Source organism: Stegostoma tigrinum, unplaced genomic scaffold, assembly GCF_030684315.1.
Source record: "Stegostoma tigrinum isolate sSteTig4 unplaced genomic scaffold, sSteTig4.hap1 scaffold_91, whole genome shotgun sequence".
Classification (NCBI taxonomy): Eukaryota; Metazoa; Chordata; class Chondrichthyes; order Orectolobiformes; family Stegostomatidae; genus Stegostoma; species Stegostoma tigrinum.
The window spans coordinates 340,092-359,774 of record NW_026728816.1 but is presented as its reverse complement, the minus strand read 5'-3'; the positions used below and the strand labels follow the sequence as shown (position 1 = coordinate 359,774).

At 44.2% G+C, this 19,683-nt stretch overlaps 1 long non-coding RNA gene across 2 annotated transcripts in view; it reads left to right on the top strand.

Moving 5' to 3' along the window:
- Positions 1-19,683, top strand: part of LOC132209409 (uncharacterized) — a 275,322-nt gene that overhangs the window by 17,596 nt on the left and 238,043 nt on the right. For both annotated transcript variants that reach the window (XR_009445501.1, XR_009445503.1), the window contains exon 4: positions 1,342-1,483. This is a non-coding gene — a long non-coding RNA (uncharacterized LOC132209409). The remainder of the gene's footprint in view (positions 1-1,341; positions 1,484-19,683) is intronic.

Here is a 19,683-nt window from a genome sequence, read left to right as displayed (position 1 = left end):
GTATGTGTTTCATGGACGAGAGCATCCAAGTCCCCTACCCTGCATTTTTTTTTTAGTGTCTCCCTCTATTTAAGTAAGAGTCTATCTTTTGATTCTTCCTACCTAAGTGTACTTTCCTACATTAAACTCTCTCTACCAACTTTTTTCCGACTTGCTCGACCTGTCTATCCCCTTGCAGATTCTTTCTGTCCTCATGACAACATTCCCTTACTCTATTTTTGTAGCATCAGCAAATTTGGATGAATTTATGCCTTGTCCCCTCCTCTAAGTTATGAATATAGAGAGTAAATAATTCTCGTCCTTGGACTGATCCCTGTGGCACTCCACTAGTTATGGCTTTCCGGCCTGATAAAGATGGTGGTTAGAAAATAACTGGCTGAACCACTGAAATGAAAAATGTGAAAAAATATGCGTTTTCATTGTTTGTGAAATAGTTAAATCAGATTGTAGATAATAAAATATAAATATTACAGTAGTTCTTCATAGTTTATCATTGAGCTTTATGAGAATTCTGAATATAGTTCCTGATTTATGATAGCATCAGTTTTCATGCATCTTTGTCTGAGAATTCAGATTTGTTTTGTCAAAAATTGTGCTGTGCCACACATGATATTTGCTAAATCTGTCCTGTCCCAGCAGTTCAACTCGTTCAGTTTTGAGATAACTTTTGTAAGGACCCCACAGTTGAGCTACCTTGCGTTGATAGCTCACTACACACTTCTTGCATTGAAACAAATGCACCTCAGACCACCTGTCCGTCAGCATTCATCATCTGCTCTGTGTCTACTCTTCCTCTTGGTCACACTGACTTCATTATCTAGTTCCTTACAGGCTGTAGTTATTATCTTGTTACTGCCCACTAACCTGTGCATTTGGCTCCCATCCCCCTGCCACATTACGAGGTCTTACGAGGAAAGGCTGAGGGACTTGAGGCTGTTTTCATTCGAGAGAAGAAGGCTGAGAGGTGACTTAATTGAAACATATAAAATAATCAGAGGGTTAGATAGGGTGGATAGGGAGAGCCTTTTTTCTGGATGGTGACGGCGAGCGCGACGGGGCATAGCTTTAAATTGAGGGGTGAAAGATACAGGACAGATGTCAGAGGTAGTTTCTCGACTCGGAGAGTAGTAAGGGAATGGAACGCTTTGCCTGCAATGGTAGTAGATTTGCCAACTTTAGGTACATTCAAGTCGTCGTTGGATAAGCATATGGACGTACATGGAATAGTGTTGGTTAGATGGGCTTGAGATCGGTACGACAGGTCGACACAACATCGAGGGCCCAAGGGCCTGTACTGTGCTGTAATGTTCTGTGTTCTGTGTTTTATTTATTGTTGAATAGCAGCAGGAGGTGAGGAGGCAGAGACTGCAACCCTGAGGTCACGGAGGGAAGGAAAAGAGGCTCTTACTTGGAGATTGAGAAGCAGGAGAGGGCACAACCCAGAGGTTTGGGAGTGGAGAGAGGCTGCAAGTTGGAGGTCAAGGTGAGGAGAGGCACCAGTTGATGATGTAGATTAAATGTAATACAGAAAATTGTGAAGTTTGGTTCGAAAAACAGTACATAAAACAGAAGGAACCATTCTAAATGGGTGCAGAAGCAGATCGGTTTTGCTGTTCTGTGCATAAACCATTCAGTTAAACCACAGCTAGTCTGAGCTTCAACTCTGTTTACCTGCTGAAAAGGCATGTCGACTGAAAACATTAGCTTGCTTTCTCTCCATGGCTGCTGCCTGACCTACTGTGGTCTCCGGCATTTTTTGTCGTCAGTCTGTTTACCTCCCTTTCTTCTATATCCTTTCATAGCCTTAGCTATCAAAAATAATTTCAGTCACACTCATTCTTATTGATCCAGCACCCACATTCTTTTATGAGAGAGTATTTGAGATCTTGACTGTTGTTTGTATTAAGATAAAAGTGCTTCCTGATTTCAGTTCTGAATGGCTTGCCATTGAATCTCATATATTAATAGATAATACTTCTGATAAGAAATGTTTTCAGAGTGTTATAGTGGAAGCTTCTATGTTCTGTGCATCCTCTATCTAGCCACCAGACTCAGAGTACCTGTTGGGACCATCCAAAAATGACTGAACATTTTCACTCATTAGGTAAGTAGATTGATAATAGGACTCTGGTTCTGTGCCACTGTCAGATCATTGCGACTCCAAAAGGTACCAAAGTAAATTCTGGATTCTAGGCAAATATACCTATGTGTTTAGATCTATTTAGATGCATTCATGTAGGCTAAAAATACTTGAAATAATGTATAATTAGGAGTGACAGGCAACATCTGTGACATTAAATGAAAAACAAGAACAAAGAACTTTGGTTCATATTTCAGCTTCGACAGGCACTAAACAACTAAAAGCACTGTATAACCAATGAAGTAAGTTTTTGAAGTATGTTTGTAATGTCGGAAACACAGCAACAAATATATGCGCAGAAGGCTTTCACAAACAGAACTGTAAAAATGACCACTTACTTTGTGATATTGATTGAATGCTAAGTGTTGGCCAGAATGTAGATCCACTGAACTGAATACAGGTGGTTTGTGGGTAAGAAAGTCTTAACCCTTTGGACAAACCTAATTTTATTTGTAATTTATTAGCAATAACTGAATTGTGCAGTTTAAGTTCAGAAGTTCCCAATTTTAAGTGGAGTTTTAACAAATTCACCTTTGAAGAGCGTTTGGGCTTGATGAACCCAAGTCTCAACTGAGTTAACTCAGCCTTTTGTGTTAGGGATGTATAAATTATCCATCTTAGGGGAGGCGATGGCCTCTCGGTATTGTCACTGGACTGTTCATCCAGAGAGACAAATCATGTTCTGGGGACCTGGATTCAAAGCCCGCTGTGGCAGATGGTGGAATTTGAATTCAATAAATATCCGGAATTCACAATCTGATGATGACCATGAATCTGTTGTTGCTTGTTGGAAAAGCTCATCAGGTTCACGAATGCCTTTTAGGGAAGGAAACTGTCATCCTTACCTGGCCTGGTCTGCATGTGACTCCAGACCCACAGCAATGTGGTTGACTTTTAACTGCCCTCTGGGTAATCAGGGCTGGGCAATAAATGCTGCCTCGCCAGTGACGCCCTCGACGAGATTGAATCAAGAAAAAAAATTACGATTGCCTTTTCTAACTTCTCAGCCTTCAGTAATTGATTCTCCCAGTGCTAGAGAAGAAGTGGTGACTGTGGCTTATTCTATTCCCAAGGTTTAACATGATGCAACTGATGGTAAAGTTAATAAGCTTTATGAAAACATAAGTAAATATATATAATTAAATAAAAATAGCAAAGTCATTAATTAGAACTCGGCTACAACATGTAAGAGCTCCTGTGTTCCAGTATGGTCTGGTGCAAGCATGTTTGCTGTAAGCACTTAATGTTTGAGTAGCTTGTGTTTATGAGCTGGAGGCTGATCTAGGGATGCTGGGACACATCAGGAGGGGAGCAAGTTACCTGGATTCTTTGCACCAAGAGGCAGTCACAGCCCTTAAGTTTGTGTTTGTCTGATTTGGTCAGTCTTCAGGCGCAGGAGAGGTCGATGGTGGAGGTTCATTACGCTAATACTGGGGAAAGTAGGACTGTCCTGTGGTGAGTTATGGATTCAACTGGGCCTGTGTTCATGTGAGTTTAAAAAGATGAGGGGGGGATCTGATTGAAATATAGAAAGTTGGAACTGAGCCAGATGAACTCAATGCAGGGAAGCTATTTTCCCTGTTTGTGGTGCTGGGACCAGGGGTCACAGTCTCAGAATTTGGGGTAGATCAGTTAGGACTAGGATGAGGACAACATCTCGTCATTCAAGCAGAGTGAATCTGTGAAATTTTCAACCACAGAAGACCATGGGAGCCATCACTGAATGTATTCAAGAACAAGACAAGGTGGCTCGGTGGCTCACCACTGCTGCCTCACAGTGCCAGTGACCTGTTTTGATTCCACCCTTGGGTAACTATCCATGTGGAGTTTGTACATTCTCCCTGTGTCAGTGTGGGCTTCCACCAGGTGCTCCGGTTTCTTCCCACAGTCCAAAAATATGCAGGCCAAGTGGATAAGGCATGGTAAATGCATAGTTATGGAGCAAGGATGGAGGGGCCAGTCTTGGACACGATGCACTTCGAAGGGTCAGTGTCGACTTAATCAGCTGAAAACATTTTGCATTGTAGGGATTCTTTGATTTTGTGATAGATTTTTAGATGTTAAAAGATTCAATAAGTATACAGGAAAGTGGGAATATGATATCGAGATGTAAGATCGGCCATGATCTTATTGAATGGTGGACTTGGCTTGAAGGGCTGATTGGCTTATTCCTGCTTCTAGTTTCCATGTTCTTCTGTGACTGAATAAGGCTGATAGCGGAACTAGAATGCATGAGCTTTAGGGTGGATGTGCAAATTGACTATCGCACTGTGGTAAAAAAACACACTTTCAAAGGGGCTTGATAAACGCAACGTAGTATAATCAGTGGGATTGACACTATTCTGTGCAGCAAAGAGTGAGAGTCTGTAACTGTGGAAGCCATTGCCACAGAAGACTGCGAAGGCTAAGTCATTGAGTGTATTTAAGACAGAGATAAATAGGTTTGTGGACTAGTAAGTGCATCAAGGGTTACGGGGAGAATGCAGGAGAATGGGGTTCAGAAGTATGTCAGCCGTGCTTGAATGACAGAGCAGACTCAGTGTGCAGACTGGCCTAATTCTGCTCATATATCTTAGGGTCTTATTTGCTCAGACGGGAAAAGACCTTGCGGTGGGAGGTGGAGAATCCAGACATTGCAGGCAGGACAAAAAAGGAGTTTGTGAATAGTTGTAATGAGGAATTTGGCACCATGAAGCAGAGCCTTCAATGTCACAATCTCTGGATGCATAATGTGTTGGGCAGAAAGGCTTATTTCCATGCAGTGTGCCACCAAGATTCTAACTCCAGACAAACATATCCATCTTCTTTGCGCTCAATCTGACTCCTACGAGCAGGGAGCTTTCCCCCCATTCCCGTTAAAACCAGTTTTGCTCAGTTCCCTGGATGCCACATTTGGTCAAATGTGGCCTTGATGTCAAGAACAATCACTGTCGCCCTCACTCCCTCACCTCTTTTTTGTCCATTTTTGAACCAGGGCATCAATGAGGCCAGGAGCTGGGTGGCCCTGGTAGAAACCCAACTGAGTGTTAGTGAGTAGGTGATGCCTTTATTTTCACCTACTGTAGTCCCAATCATGCAACTCTGTCAATTGCTGCCCCTGCCAAGCGCTGGAAGCCTCCCCAGCGTTATCCAGACAGCAGAAAATTTGTTTCAGGAAGACGAGGACATGCCCTGTCAAATTTCATGTGGATGTGCTGTTGCACATGCACAGAGCGTGATTAAAGGGAGTCAGCATGGCTTTGTGATGGGCGGGACATGCCTTACAAATCTGATTGAGTTCTTTGAGGAGGTCATGAGACAGGATGACGAGGGGCGAGCAGTGGATGTGGTGTACATGGACATCAGCAAAGCATTTGATAAGGTTCCCCACGGCAGGCATTTTCATAAAGTCAGGAGGTATGGAAATCAGGGTGACTTGGCTGTCTGGATTCAGAATTGGTTGGCTGACAGGAGGCAGAGAGTGGTTGTAGATGGTAAATATTCTGCCTGGAGGTCAGTGCTGAGTGGTGACCCGCTGGGCTCTGTTCTTGGGCCTCTGCTGTTTGTAGTTTTTAGAAATGACTTGGATGTGGAGGTTGAGGGGTGGGTTAGTATGTTTGCTGCTGACACAAAGGTTGGAGGTGCCGTTGATAGTATTGAGGGCTATTGCAGGCTTCAGCGAGACATTGACAGTATGCAGAGGTGGGCTGAGAAATGGCAGATGGAGTTCAACCTGGATAAATGCGAGGTGATGCATTTTGGAAGGTCGAATTTAGATGCTGAATCTAGGATTAAAGGCAGATGCTCGGCAGTGTATAGGAACAGCGGAATCTTGGTGTTCAAGTGCATAGCTCCCTCAAAGTTGCCACACAAGTGGATAAGGTTGTTAAGAAAGCATATGGTGTTTTGGCTTTCATTAACAGGGGGATCGAGTTTAAGTGCCGCGAGGTTATGCTGCAGCTCTACAAAACCCTGGTGAGACCACACTGGAATATTGTGTCCAGTTCCGGTTGCCCTATTATAGGAAAGATGTGGAGGCTTTGGAGAGGGTGCAAAGGAGGTTTACCAGGTTGAGAAGGTTGACTGAGCTTGGACTTTGCTCTCTGGAGAGAAGGAGGAAGAGAGGTGACCTGCTCAAGGTATACAAGGTAATGAGAGGAATGGATAGAGTCGATAGCCAGAGACTTATCCCCAGGGCAGGATTGACTGCCGCGAGGCATAGTTTTAAGGTGTTAGGAGGAAGGTATAGAGGAGATGTCAGAGGGAGGTTCTTCACCCAGAGAGTTGTGAGTGCATGGAATACTTTGCCAGTGGTAATGGTGGAAGCAGAGCCATTAGTGACATTTAAGCAACTGCTGGACATGCACATGAACAGCAGTGAATTGAGGTGAATGTAAATTAGGTTAGGTTATTTTTGGATTGGGATTATTCCACGGCACAACATGGTGGGCCGAAGGGCCTGTACTGTGCTATACTTTTCTATGTTCTATGTTGTGTGTAAGAGTCAGAAGCCCAGTTGTTAGTGGCTTGGCTCTTTAGCTCAGTAGCTACCCCTTAATTTTTTGATGGCCAAAAGTGGCTGGCAAAGCAGACTTGCAACTTGAAAGCATTATGACATTGGCCAGGATGTGAAGCATTGACCTACATGGTTTTTTTCAGATGTCTATTACTGCATCCATGTCTGTGAATGATTTGCGTAGCAGCCTTGAAGTTTTCACAGAGTCCTTCAGAACTTAGATGTGGACCTTGGCAACTTTAAAGAAGTCTAAAAAATATCAACACACATACATTTTGGCAATGACTGGTATGAACATCGATAGAGAGTGGATAGCCAGAGACTTTTTCCGAGGGTGAAGGTAGCTCTTATGAGGAGGCATAGTTTAAAAGTAAGTGGAGGTAGATATCGGGTAAACGTGAGAAGTAGGTTCTTTACTCAGAGAGTGGCAGAAGCGTGGAATGCATTGCCAGAGAGGGGAGTGGAGTCAGCTTCATTAGGAGCATTTAAGCAGCTATTAGACAGGCATATGGATGATAGTATAAGGTAAGGGTGGAGGTTAGCTCGACGTTAGGTTGAGGGTAAAAGCTCAGCACAACACTGTGTGCTGAAGGGCCAGTCCTGTGCTGTACTGTTGTATGTTTGTATGCTCTATGAATCCATCAGTAATTGATCTGCAAGTAGCTGACAGTGTCTTTAAATAACTCTGGCAGAGGGGTTATTCATGTTCCTGGTGATCATACGTTCAGCAATGTGTCATTGAGGGACTTGAAGCATTGAGCTCTGATATCACAGTATTGGCAATATCTTGCCTCCTCGACATCCTTTCATCAGGTATTTGCTGCATGCAACATAGAATTGTCAGAATAGCATCCATGGCAACTTGCATTTGATGTGTGCTCATGAGTCATATATACCATTTCAGATCTCAAAACCCTTTGTGGCCCTGAAAAACCAGGCGGCGAGATTGCAGACTTTACACCAAGCATGATTATCTGAATCTTTTCTCTCCTACTATAAAGCTGACAGTGAGACTTCCGTGAGTTCCACTGTATTCACCAGATGCTGTTTGCCAGTTATGACATGAATTTCATGTAGCTTTTGACCACCTACATGAGGAATGGGTAACAAATGCTGGTCCTGTCAGTGATGTTCCCATCCTTGAAAATATGTGGAAATAAATTGAACCTAGTAGTTATCATTTCCTTTTACTGTGCCTTGTATTCTTCAGCAGATATTTATCCCCCTGTATTCATTGCAGAGTAGTTGAGAATGTGTTCCAATTGAAATGGTTTGTACTAACAGTTAGGAAAAATGTATCTAAAGATTTTCTTGAATGCAGGTGATTTAAACACCGTGCGTTTTTCTGCCTATCGGCCAGCAATGAAGATCCGCCGACTCCAGAAAGCGCTCTGTTGTGAGTACATTCATACATTGCAGAATTTGTAATCTCGTGCTGTGTTTTGTTGTGAGCTTCCTTGCTTGCCTGTTGTCAGATGTCATTGGTTACAATTAGCTTGGTTTTGCAGTTGTTGAGAAATCAGTTCGGCATGACCTTACAACCTTCCACTCAAAGGACGTTTGTCTATAAAGTTGCTGAAAATGCAATCTGATAAGGGCAGCCAGGCATCTTAGACTAGAGTGAATGAGGAAAGCAACAGGATGTCTTCTTAACGATTGGGAAACAACCACATGAAGGACTGAGGAGGACAGTGAATTAAAAGAGGAATGGTTTGTTTCAAATCAGGTATAGCAAAAGAAATTAAGAGAACGTGAGGAAGGTTGAAATTGAAAAGGCAAGTAATGGTTTATGTTCATTGGAAACCATCAACAACAAAAGTACAATGAAGAAAGTATTTGAGAAAATACAGAAGATTTCTTCAAATGAAAGGGAGACACTGTCTTCATGATGCCAATAGCACGGAGTGCAACTTTGGCGTTTAACCACATCATCCCTTGGCCTGAAGTCACTGTACTATTTACCCATTTTATAACAGAAAAATACTTTAATGATGAGTGTCATGGAGAATTTCAGCCCAGAATATAACCATATTCTGAGCAATTGCCACAACAGCTTCTATGACATGACTTTATAAAACATCCCAAAGCATGTCATAGGAGCTTTATAGAGTAAAATTTGATACTGAGTACTGAAAGAGATCCGAAGGTAGGTGATTAAAACCACATCAGAGGTAGATTTTAAGGACTGTTTTGAAGGAGGAAAGAACGATGCAGAGGTTCAGCAAGGTAATTCTATAAAGCTTAGGCTCCAAGAAGTTGAATGTAAAGCTGTCGATGATGGAACAGCACAAATTGTGTTGAGAGGCTGGAATTAAAGGCATAAATGTGCCTAGAGGGGCTATGAGTTGGACATTGTCAGGGGATGTGCATGGGTGTTGCCAGGTCAGGGAGGGATTTGAAAGCCAGGACAGCAATGTGAAAACCAAGGCACTGCTTAACTGTGAGCCATTGTAGATCAGAGTGCGCAGAGAAAGATGGGTGAATGGAACTTGGTGCGTGTTAAGACAGAGTCAATGGACTTTTAAATGATGCCATGTTAAAGAAAAGGAGAACTTGGGAGGCCAACTTGATATTCATCAGAATGGTCATGTTCAGAGTTAATCAATGCGGTCGGGTTTCAAAACTAACGGACTTAACCTGGGGCCAAATGTTGTGGATGTGAAAATAAGTAGACTTTGTGACATCAGGCCTATGTGGCCGGAATTTAAACTCTGGGTCAAAATAACAAAGGGTACAACGAAAACCAGTAGCTAGCAAGCAGACGTCCTTTCAAGGACCAAAGATAATGGCTTTGTTCTGTACCAGATTTAATAGATGGAAACTGTCCGGTTCTGTAGAGACAGTGGAAGAAATGAATGAGGGGGTGGTGAGATAGACCTGGGCATTGCCACCATGTCTGTGGAAAGTGCAGTGCATTCACATGATATTGCTCTGGGGCAGTGTTCAGATGAGAAAAGGAGAGGGATTTTACTGATTTTGGCCAGACCTCGGTGATTCACACCCACGGCCATGCTGTCAAAGATTTGTGGAAGCCAGAAAAACTGAACTTGACTGTTTGCAGTAAATGTACAGCATTTCAGATGTCACTTGATCCTGCAGATTGACTCCCTAGAATCTGCTTGTCAAATGATTTATATGGCTAAAAGGTTCAAGTATGAGTTTGCGCTGTGGAACTCATCTCGCACCGAAACTGGCCAGTTGTTATATCAAGATTTGGAGAAAGTATTAGTTTTTTGAAGAATGTTCTGATACAGAGAGAGACTAATAGTTTCTTGAGAAATCGTGGGACATTGGCCAGGAAGTTAAACAGCAGTGGGGGGGAAAACAAACTTGACCTGAATCCTATGTTAAGTATATAATGGATTGGTTCGAGAGTGAGGATATCAAAAAATATTCCGATTTTTAAGATGAGACACTCGGGACAATTTGGGTAGGATGCACTTCTTGAAGGGACCAGAAAGGTACAGAATTATCCATTGGATGTGAAAAATTTGAAATGAAGACAAAACTTTTTGAGGCTGGGGTGGGGAAGAAATGAAGGTCCGATTTTGTTCATTCAACCTCTCCCATGACAAAATGCACTTGTATAAGATTGGTGACTATAAGATTGTTGACGGCACTTTAATGAAGAAAAATCAACATGGACATTTGTTCTGCTGTATATATAACATTAACATTCAATCTCTTGGCAAGGATAATGTGACAGGGCATTTGAAAAGCCAAGTTATTGTAATTTGAATTAAGAGATCAGGCTGTAGAACCTGAGATCAATCTCAGAATAAAATGTAACAACAGCGATAGATGAGGAACCTCTTCACTCACAGAGAGGTGAACTTTGTAATTCTGTACTCCAGAAAATGTGGCGCCTCAGCCAAGAAGTATGCTCAGAACGGGGATTGACATGCTGGGGTAGTCAGTGAAGCACTATTAATGTCACAGGATTAGTAATCCGGAGGCCTGGGACAATGCTGTAGAGTATAGGCTTAAATTCCACTGTAACAGCTGATGGAATTTGAATTCAGTTCAATATAATTTTGGGGGTAGGTGGGAATGTGGAGCTGACATTGCAGTCAAGTCAGCCACGACCTTCTTGAATGGTGAAGCAGGCTTGAGGGGGCCAGTTATCCAACACATGCTGAAATTGATATAATCATAAACAAAGCTGGTCTCAGTGATGGTTACACTGTCACTGTTAAACTATTCACCGTTATGAAAACTTGACTCATTCACTGATGTTCTTTAAGAAAGCAGCTCTGCCATTCTTATTTGATCTCACCTCCATATAACTCCAGATCCACAATAATGTGGTTGACACTTAACTGCACTCTGAAATATCAAACAATTTGGAGGAACTATGGATGGGCAGCAAATACTGTCCTTGCTATTCCTGCTCCTTGTTGCTATGACCGTACATGCTCTAACATATTAACCAATTTCCTCTTTGAATCCGTTTGAGGAGCAGTGTATATTTTGTATTGCTTGGTGATTCTCCAAGTATCTGATGGGTTTTGCAGAGTTCCTTCTACCTTCTAAATGTGAGCTCCTTCCAGTGTTTAACCTTTTAAGGTAGGCAATCGTTCTCAAACCTTTTTGATTGAATGCCTACCTATTAATAGCAATCACTAACCTATCTATTATTAATTGCATATTCATAATACAAAGGGCTACGTGTAAAGAAGTGTTCCAATCATCTTTTTAAAAAGCTCCTTCCTGACGCTTATCATGGAGATGAGTTTAGATTCCCTACAGTGTGGAAACAGGCGCTTCAGCCTAAGAAGTCCACACCGGCCCTTGCAGCATCCCACCCAGACCCATCCCCCTATCACCGACACACCACCCTGAACACCATGGGAAATTTAGCATGCCCAATCCACCGAGTCAGCGCATCTTTGGACTGTGGAAGGAAACCGGAGCACCCGGAGGAAACCCACGCAGACACGGGGAGAATGTGCAAACTCCACACAGACAGTTACTTGAGGCTGGAATCGAACCCGGGTACTTGGTGCTGTGAGGCTGCAGTGCTAACCCGCTGAGCCACTGTGCTGCCCCGATGTGTGTATTTGCTTCTAACTGTGATATCTGTCAGTCGCTGGACTGGTGTTTGATACGGGCACTCATAATGTATATCCACTTGATCCAAATGCTCTTCTATTGTTAGCCTGATAAATCAAGAAAAGGGCTGGATCCTTTTGTATATTTTTCACATCACATATTCATGATTTACATATAGTTGAGAGTTTCAAACTGCAGTAATTAAACATTCATGACAGATAAAAGCATTCCAGAATTGTTTCGACTTGATGATAAATAGTGAATATCTGTTCTTGACTGCAGCTTTCCAGCCTATCAGTGCAGAAAGGCATTGCTTAGCAAGGTTGGATGAGGAATATTACTGTTCCAATGAGTTACATTTAATTTATCACCATTGAAGCTCGCGTTAGTTAGTATGCTTTTTTCCAATATATTTAATCTAAAGTTATGACAGATGATTTGGTTTGTAGATCTCCAATTACCTGTCTACTGTAGAACCCAGTTTTGAAACAATTGATATAAGGCACTTATTGTACTGTCACTGATGCTGTCATTATACTACCAGAGTATGGCTGTAATGCTGAATTACTTTAGCCTGCCTTCATGAAGCAGTGCAATCTTTCCTAGATAAGGATGAGGGGAAGGTGCACATAAAAGACTGATTGATTTATAAAATTGAGATTCATGGAATATATAGGTCACTATCAAATTTGGTTAAAAAAGATGGCTGAAGGACAGAAGCAGCAAGTTATGATAAATAGATTAGAAGATCGCTATTAGCAGTTTCCCAAGTATTAGGACACTGATTTTTGGAGATAGATACATGATTTGAATTTGGGAATATGGCATACAGAAGGCCCTTCAGCCAATCAAGTCTATGCAAACTTAACTGCACTAATCCCACTTTGCAGCACTTGGAGAATAACCTTTAATTTCATGTGCTCATCCCAGTACTTTTTTACAAGTTGTGAGCTCTCTTGTCTCAATGACCCTTCTGGGTAGTGCATTCCAGATTACCACCACCCTCTGGGTAAAAATATTTTTCCTCAAATCCCCTCTACATCTCCTGCCCTTCACCTCATAATTGTGTCTCCTTGTTATTGACCCTTCAACTAAGGATACAGCTGCTTGCTAACCTTGCCCCTCCTAATCTTCTGCACCTCAGTCACGTCCCTCCTCAGCCTTCTCTGCTCTAAAGACAACAAACTGAGCTTATCCAGCCAGTCTTCATAGCTGAAGTGCTCCGCCCCAGGCAATATCGGAGTGAATAATCTCTGCACCGTCTCCAATTCAATCACATTCTTCCAACAGTGTGGTGATGAGAACTGCATACAGTATTCCAACTTTGGCTTAACCAAAGTTCTATACAATTCCAACGTAACCTTCCAGCTGAAACCATCTGTGCCATGACTGATAAAGGCAAGTTCTGAGTCTGCATTCTTAATCATCGTGTTAACCTGTCCTGCCATCTTCAAGGATAATGGGAACTGCAGATGCTGGAGAATCCAAGATAATAAAATGTCAGGCTGGATGAGCACAGCAGGCCAAGCAGCATCTCAGGAGCACAAAAGCTGACGTTTCGGGCCTTGACCCTTCATCAGAGAGGGGGATGGGGTGAGGATTCTGGAATAAATAGGGAGAGAGGGGGAGGCGGACCGAAGATGGAGAGAAAAGAAGATAGGTGGAGAGGTAGTGAGGGGATAGGTCAGTCCAGGGAAGACGGACAGGCAAAGGAGGTGGGATGAGGTCAGTAGGTAGATGGGGGTGCGGCTTGGGGTGGGAGGAAGGGATGGGTGAGAGGAAGAACAGGTTAGGGAGGCAGAGATAGGTTGGACTGGTTTTGGGATGCAGTGGGTGGAGGGGAAGAGCTGGGCTGGTTGTGTGGTGCTGTGGGGGGAGGGGACGAACTGGGCTGGTTTAGGAATGCGGTGGGGGAAGGGGAGATTTTGAAACTGGTGAAGTCCACATTGATACCATTAGGCTGCAGGGTTCCCAGGTTCCCTCCTGCAGTGCCACAATGCACCTCCCAGTCGCAAACCATTTCCACTCCCCCTCCCATTCTTTAGATGACATGTCCATCATGGGCCTCCTGCAGTGCCACAATGATGCCACCCGTAGGTTGCAGGAACAGCAACTCATATTCCGCCTGGACTCTTTAATTTTACATCCTCAAAGACATTTAGCAGGGATAGCGTGGATTATAGAGTGAGTTGAGTAGATTGTTTCATTATTAATTCTTTACTAAATTTGATTTATATTACATTTTTAGACCACATCAGGTGACGATGTGTGTGATTTCACCAAGGTGCTGAAAAATAACTTCAGATCAAAGAAGTACTTTGCCAAACATCCTCGCTTGGGTTATTTACCACTACAAACAGTCCTAGAAGGTGAGAACCTTGAGATGTAAGTTTATTGATGTGAGATTTACGAATGTATCAATGCCCATTTGGGGGTTGACAAATATTGCAGCATTATTCATTCTGCAGCTTAGCAGGAGAGTGAGGTTGTCCATTTGCGCATACATCAGAAGTACACAATACAAAAACAAGGGGGGCTTAACTGATATCATTGATCCTCTCGCCTTGAAAGCAGTGTAGTTACTCAGAGTGCATCTGCTGTGGACTTGTTGATACTGTCACTAACGTGCAACCTTCCTTGATATCTTTCTCTGTCCTCCAGTTCTGTCTTTAAAAACTACAATCAATTGCCCTCTCCTCAAAAGAAAAGAACCTTTGGCTGAACGTAGAACAAAGAACAGTACAGGCCCTTCAGCCCGCAATGTTGTGCCGACCTATTATCCCACTCAGATCAAACTACCCTGCATACCCTTCATTTTACTATCCTTCATGTGCCTATCCAAGAGTCGCTTAAGAGTCTCTAAATGTATCTGACTCCACTCCCACTGCCAGCAGTGCATTCCACACACCCACCACTCTCTGTGTAAAGAACTTAGGTCTGACATCTCCCTTATTCCTTCCTCCAGTCACCTTAAAATTTCTCCCCCTCGTAATAGTCATTTCTGCTCTGGGAAAAAATCTCTGACTATCCACTCCAGCTATGCCTCTCATCACCTTGCATACCTCTACCAAGTCACCTCTCATTCTTCTTTGCTCCAATGGAAAAAGTCCTCGCCCCCTCAATGTTTCATCATAAGACGTGCCGTCCATTCCATGCAGCATCCTGCTAAATCTCCGCTACACCCCCTCTAAAGCTTCCACATCCTCCCTATAATGAAGCGACCAAAACTGAAGGCAATATTCCAAGCGCTGCTCCATCCCCACGAACTAATGCTCTATTCCAAATCCCTTTCCTCTTGATGCTTTAAATTCCTTGCAGTCTTTCGTATAATTTCATATTTGAATTCACCTGAACAAATTTCACCTGCAGCCCTGACCCACTAACAGCGACTTGCCCTGCAGCCATGACCCGCTCACAGCGACTTGCCCCCTCTGTCCTGACCCGCTTGCAGCGACTTGCCCCCTCTGTCCTGACCCGCTTACAGCGACTTGCCCCTGCAGTCCTGACCCGCTCCCAGCGACATGCCCCTGCAGTCCTGACCCGCTCCCAGCAACATGCCCCTGCAGTCCTGACCCGCTCCCAGCGACATGCCCCTGCAGTCCTGACCCGCTCACAGCGACCTGCCCCTCCAGCCCTGACCCGCTCACAGCAGCATGACTCTGCAGTCCTGACCTGCTCCCAAGTCAGCGACTTCGATGTTGTGGCCATTTCAGAGACATGGATGGAGCAGGGTCAGGAATGGATGTTGCAGGTTCCAGGGTTTAGATCTTTCATTAAGGTAAGGGAAGGTGGTAAAAGAGGGGGAGGTGTGGCTTTGTTGGTGAAAAACAGATCAGAGTAAACCGGTTGATGTCGTGTATATGGATTTCAGCAAGGCGTTTGATAAGGTTCCCCACAGTAGGCTATTTTACAAAATGCAGAGGAATGGGATTTTGGGAGATATAGCAGTTTGGACCGGAAATTGGCTCGCTGAAAGAAGACAGAGGGCTGCAGTTGGTGGGAAATGTTCATCCTGGAGACCAGTTACTCGTGGTCTACCGCAAGGGGCGGTGTTGGGTCCACCGCTGTTTGTCATTTTTTTAAATGACCTGGATGAGGGCACAGAAGGATGGGTTAGTAAATTTGCAGACGACACTAAGGTCGGTGGAGTTGTGGATAGTGACGAAGGATGCTGTAGGTTGCAGAGAGACATAGATAAGCTGCAGAGCTGGGCTGAGAGGTGGCAAATGGTGTTTGATGCAGACAAGTGTGAGGTGATGCACTTTGGTAGGAGTAACCGAAAGGCAAAGTTCTGGGCTAATGGTAAGATTCTTTGTATTGTAGATGAGCAGAGAGATCTTGGTGTCCATGTACACAGATCCTTGAAAGTTGCCACCCAGGTTGACAGGGCTGTTAAGAAGGAATACAGTGTTTTACCTTTTATTGACAGAGGGATCGAGTTCCGGAACCAAGAGCTTATGGTGAAGCTGTACAAAACTCTGGTGCGGCCGCACTTGGAGTATTGTGTACAGTTCTGGTCGCTGCATTATAAGAAGGATGTGGAAGCTTTGGAAAGGGTGCAGATGAGATTTACTAGGATGTTGCCTGGTATGGAGGAAAGGCTGAGGGACCTGAGGATGTTTTCGTTAGAGAGAAGAAGGTTGAGAGGTGACAATTGAAACATATAAAATAATCAGAGGGTTAGATAGGGTGGATATGAGAGTGTTTTTCCTAGGATGGTGACGGCGAGCACGAGAGGGCACAGCTTTAAATTGAGGGGTGAAAGATATAGGACAGATGTCAGAGGTAGTTTCTTTACTCAGAGAGTAGAACATAGAACATAGAACAGTACAGCACAGAACAGGCCCTTCAGCCCACAATGTTGTGCCGACCATTGATCCTCATGTATGCACCCTCAAATTTCTGTGACCATATACATGTCCAGCAGTCTCTTAAATGACCCCAATGACCTTGCTTCCACAACTGCTGCTGGCAACGCATTCCATGCTCTCACAACTCTCTGCGTAAAGAACCTGCCTCTGACATCCCCTCTATACTTTCCACCAACCAGCTTAAAACTATGACCCCTCGTGCTAGCCATTTCTGCTCTGGGAAATAGTCTCTGGCTATCAACTCTATCTATGCCTCTCATTATCTTGTATACCTCAATTAGGTCCCCTCTCCTCCTCCTTTTCTCCAATGAAAAGAGACCGAGCTCAGTCAACCTCTCTTCATAAGATAAGCCCTCCAGTCCAGGCAGCATCCTGGTAAACCTCCTCTGAACCCTCTCCAAAGCATCCACATCTTTCCTATAATAGGGCGCCTAATAGTATATACTATAATAGTAGTAAGGGAATGGAATGCTTTGCATGCAACAGTAATAGATTTGCCAACTTCAGGTACATTTAAGTCATCATTGGATAAGCATATGGACGTACATGGAATAGTGTAGGTTAGATGGGTTTCAGATCGGTATGACAGGTCGTCACAACATCGAGGGCCAAAGGACCTGTGCTGTGCTGTAATGATCTATGTTCTATGACAGTATAACGGTGGCTGAAAGAACTTTTGAGGAGGACTCGTCTATTGAGGTGGTATGGACTGAGGTTGCCGAGGAAGGGTTATCGACTGAGTCAGTATGGATGGAAGTTAGGAACAGCAAGGGAGCAGCCACCTCACTGGGGGTGTTCTACAGACCCCCAAATCACAGTAGGGAGATCGAAGACCTCACTGGCCGGCCTATTGTTGAAAAGTGCAAACGTAGCAGGGTTGTTGTTATGAGTGACTTCAACTTTCCCAATGTAGATTGGAACCTCCTTCGTGCAGATGGTTTGGATGGAGCCGTTTTTGTCAGGTGTGTTCAGGAGGGTTTCCTTACTCAGTATGTGGACAGGCCGACGATGGGGGAGGCCATTTTGGATTTGGTGCTCGGCAATGAGCCAGGACAGGTGTCAGATCTCGTGGTGGGAGAACACTTTGGCGACAGTGACCACAACAGCCTGACATTTACCATAGCCATGGGAAGGGAAAGGAGCAGTTACCAGGGGAAGATATTTAACGGGGGAAAAGGAAACTATGACGCTATCAGACAGGAGTTGGGAAGTAGAGATTGGGACCAATTGTTACACAGAAAGGGCACAGCAGACATGTGGAGGCGGTTTAAGGAGCAGTGGTTGCGAGTGATGTATAAATTTGTTCCTCTGAGACAGGTAAGAAGGGGTAAGATTAAAGAACCTTGGATGACGGGTACAGAGGTGCTTCTTGTCAAAAAGCAAAAGGCAGCGTTCGTAAGGTGGAGGAAGCAAGGGTCCAGCACAGCTTTAGAGGATTACAGGCTTGCTCGGAAGGAGCTCCAAAGTGGCTGAGGAGGGCCAGAAGGGGGCAGGAAAAAGGCTTGGCAGGAAGGATTAGGGAGAACCCGAAGGCATTTTACTCATAGGTGAGGAATAAGAGAATGATCAGGGAGAAGGTAGGGCCGATCAGGGATAGCGTAGGGAACTTGTGCGTGGAGTCTGAGCAGATAGTGGAAGCCCTAAATGAGTTTTTTGCCTTGGTTTTCACTAAGGAAAGGGACGTTGTTGTGAATGAGAACTTTGAGGAGCAGGAAAACAGGCTTGAACAGATCAAGATTGAGGAAGTTGATGTGCTGGAATTTTGGCCAACATTAAGATTGATAAGTCCCCAGGACCAGATCAGATTTATCCTAGGTTGCTCCGGGAAGCGAGAAAGGAGGTTGCTAAGCCGCTGGCGAAGATCTTTGCTTGCTCATTCTCCATGGGAGTCGTATCGGAAGATTGGAAGGAGGCAAATGTTGTTCCTTTTTGCAAGAAAGGGAATAGGGAAATCCCTGAAAATTACAGACCAGTCAGTCGTCAGTCTTAGGTCTGTTTTCAACAAGATTTTGGAGAGATTTCTGAGGGATAGGATTGATGACTATTTGGAAAAGCCTAGCATGATTAAAGGGAGTCAGCATGGCTTTGTGAGGGGCAGGCCATGCCTTACAAATCTTATTGCATTCTTTGAGGAAGTCACAAGACAGGTTGACGAGGGTCGAGCAGTGGATGTGGTGTACATGGACTTCAGCGAGGTATTTGATCAGGTTCCCCATGGCAGGCTCATTAATAAAGCCAGGAGGTATGGGATACAGGGTGATTTGGCTGTCTGGATTCAGAATTGGTTGGCTGACAGGAGGCAGCGAGTGGTTGTAGATGGTAAGTATTCTGCCTGGAGGTCAGTGCTGAGTGGTGTCCCGCAAGGCTCTGTTCTTGGGCCTCTGCTGATTGTAGTTTGTATGAATGACTTGGACGAGGAGGTTGAGGGGTGGGTTAGTATGTTTGCTGATGACACAAAGGTTGGAGGTGCCGTTGATAGTATTGAGGGCGATTGCAGGCTTCAGCGAGACATTGACAGTATGCAGAGGTGGGCTGACAAATGGCAGATGGAGTTCAACCTGGATAAATGCGAAGTGATGCATTTTGGAAGGTTGAACTTAAATGCTGAATATAGGATTAAAGGCAGGATTCTCGGCGCTGTGGAGAAACAGTGGGATCTTGGTGTTCAAGTGCATAGCTCCCTCAAAGTTGCCACACAAGTGGATCAGGTTGTTAAGAAGGCATATGGTGTTTTGGCTTTCATTAACAGGGGGATCGAGTTTAAGAGCCGCGAGGTTATGCTGCAGCTGTACAAAACCCTGGTGAGACCACACTTGGATTATTGTGTCCAGTTCTGGTCGTCCTGTTATAGGAAAGATGTGGAGGCTTTGGAGAGGATGCAAAGGAGGCTTTCCAGGAGCTGCCTGGACTGGAGGGCTTGTCTTACGAGGAGAGGTTGACTGAGCTTGGACTTTGCTCTCTGGAGAGAAGGAGGAAGAGAGGTGACCTGATCACAAGATAATGAGAGGCATGGATAGAGTCGATAGGCAGAGACTTTTCCCCAGGCCAGTTTTGCCTGCCTCGAGGGGTCATAGTTTGAAGGTGGTCGGAGGAAGGTATAGAGGAGACGTCAGAGGGAGGTTCTT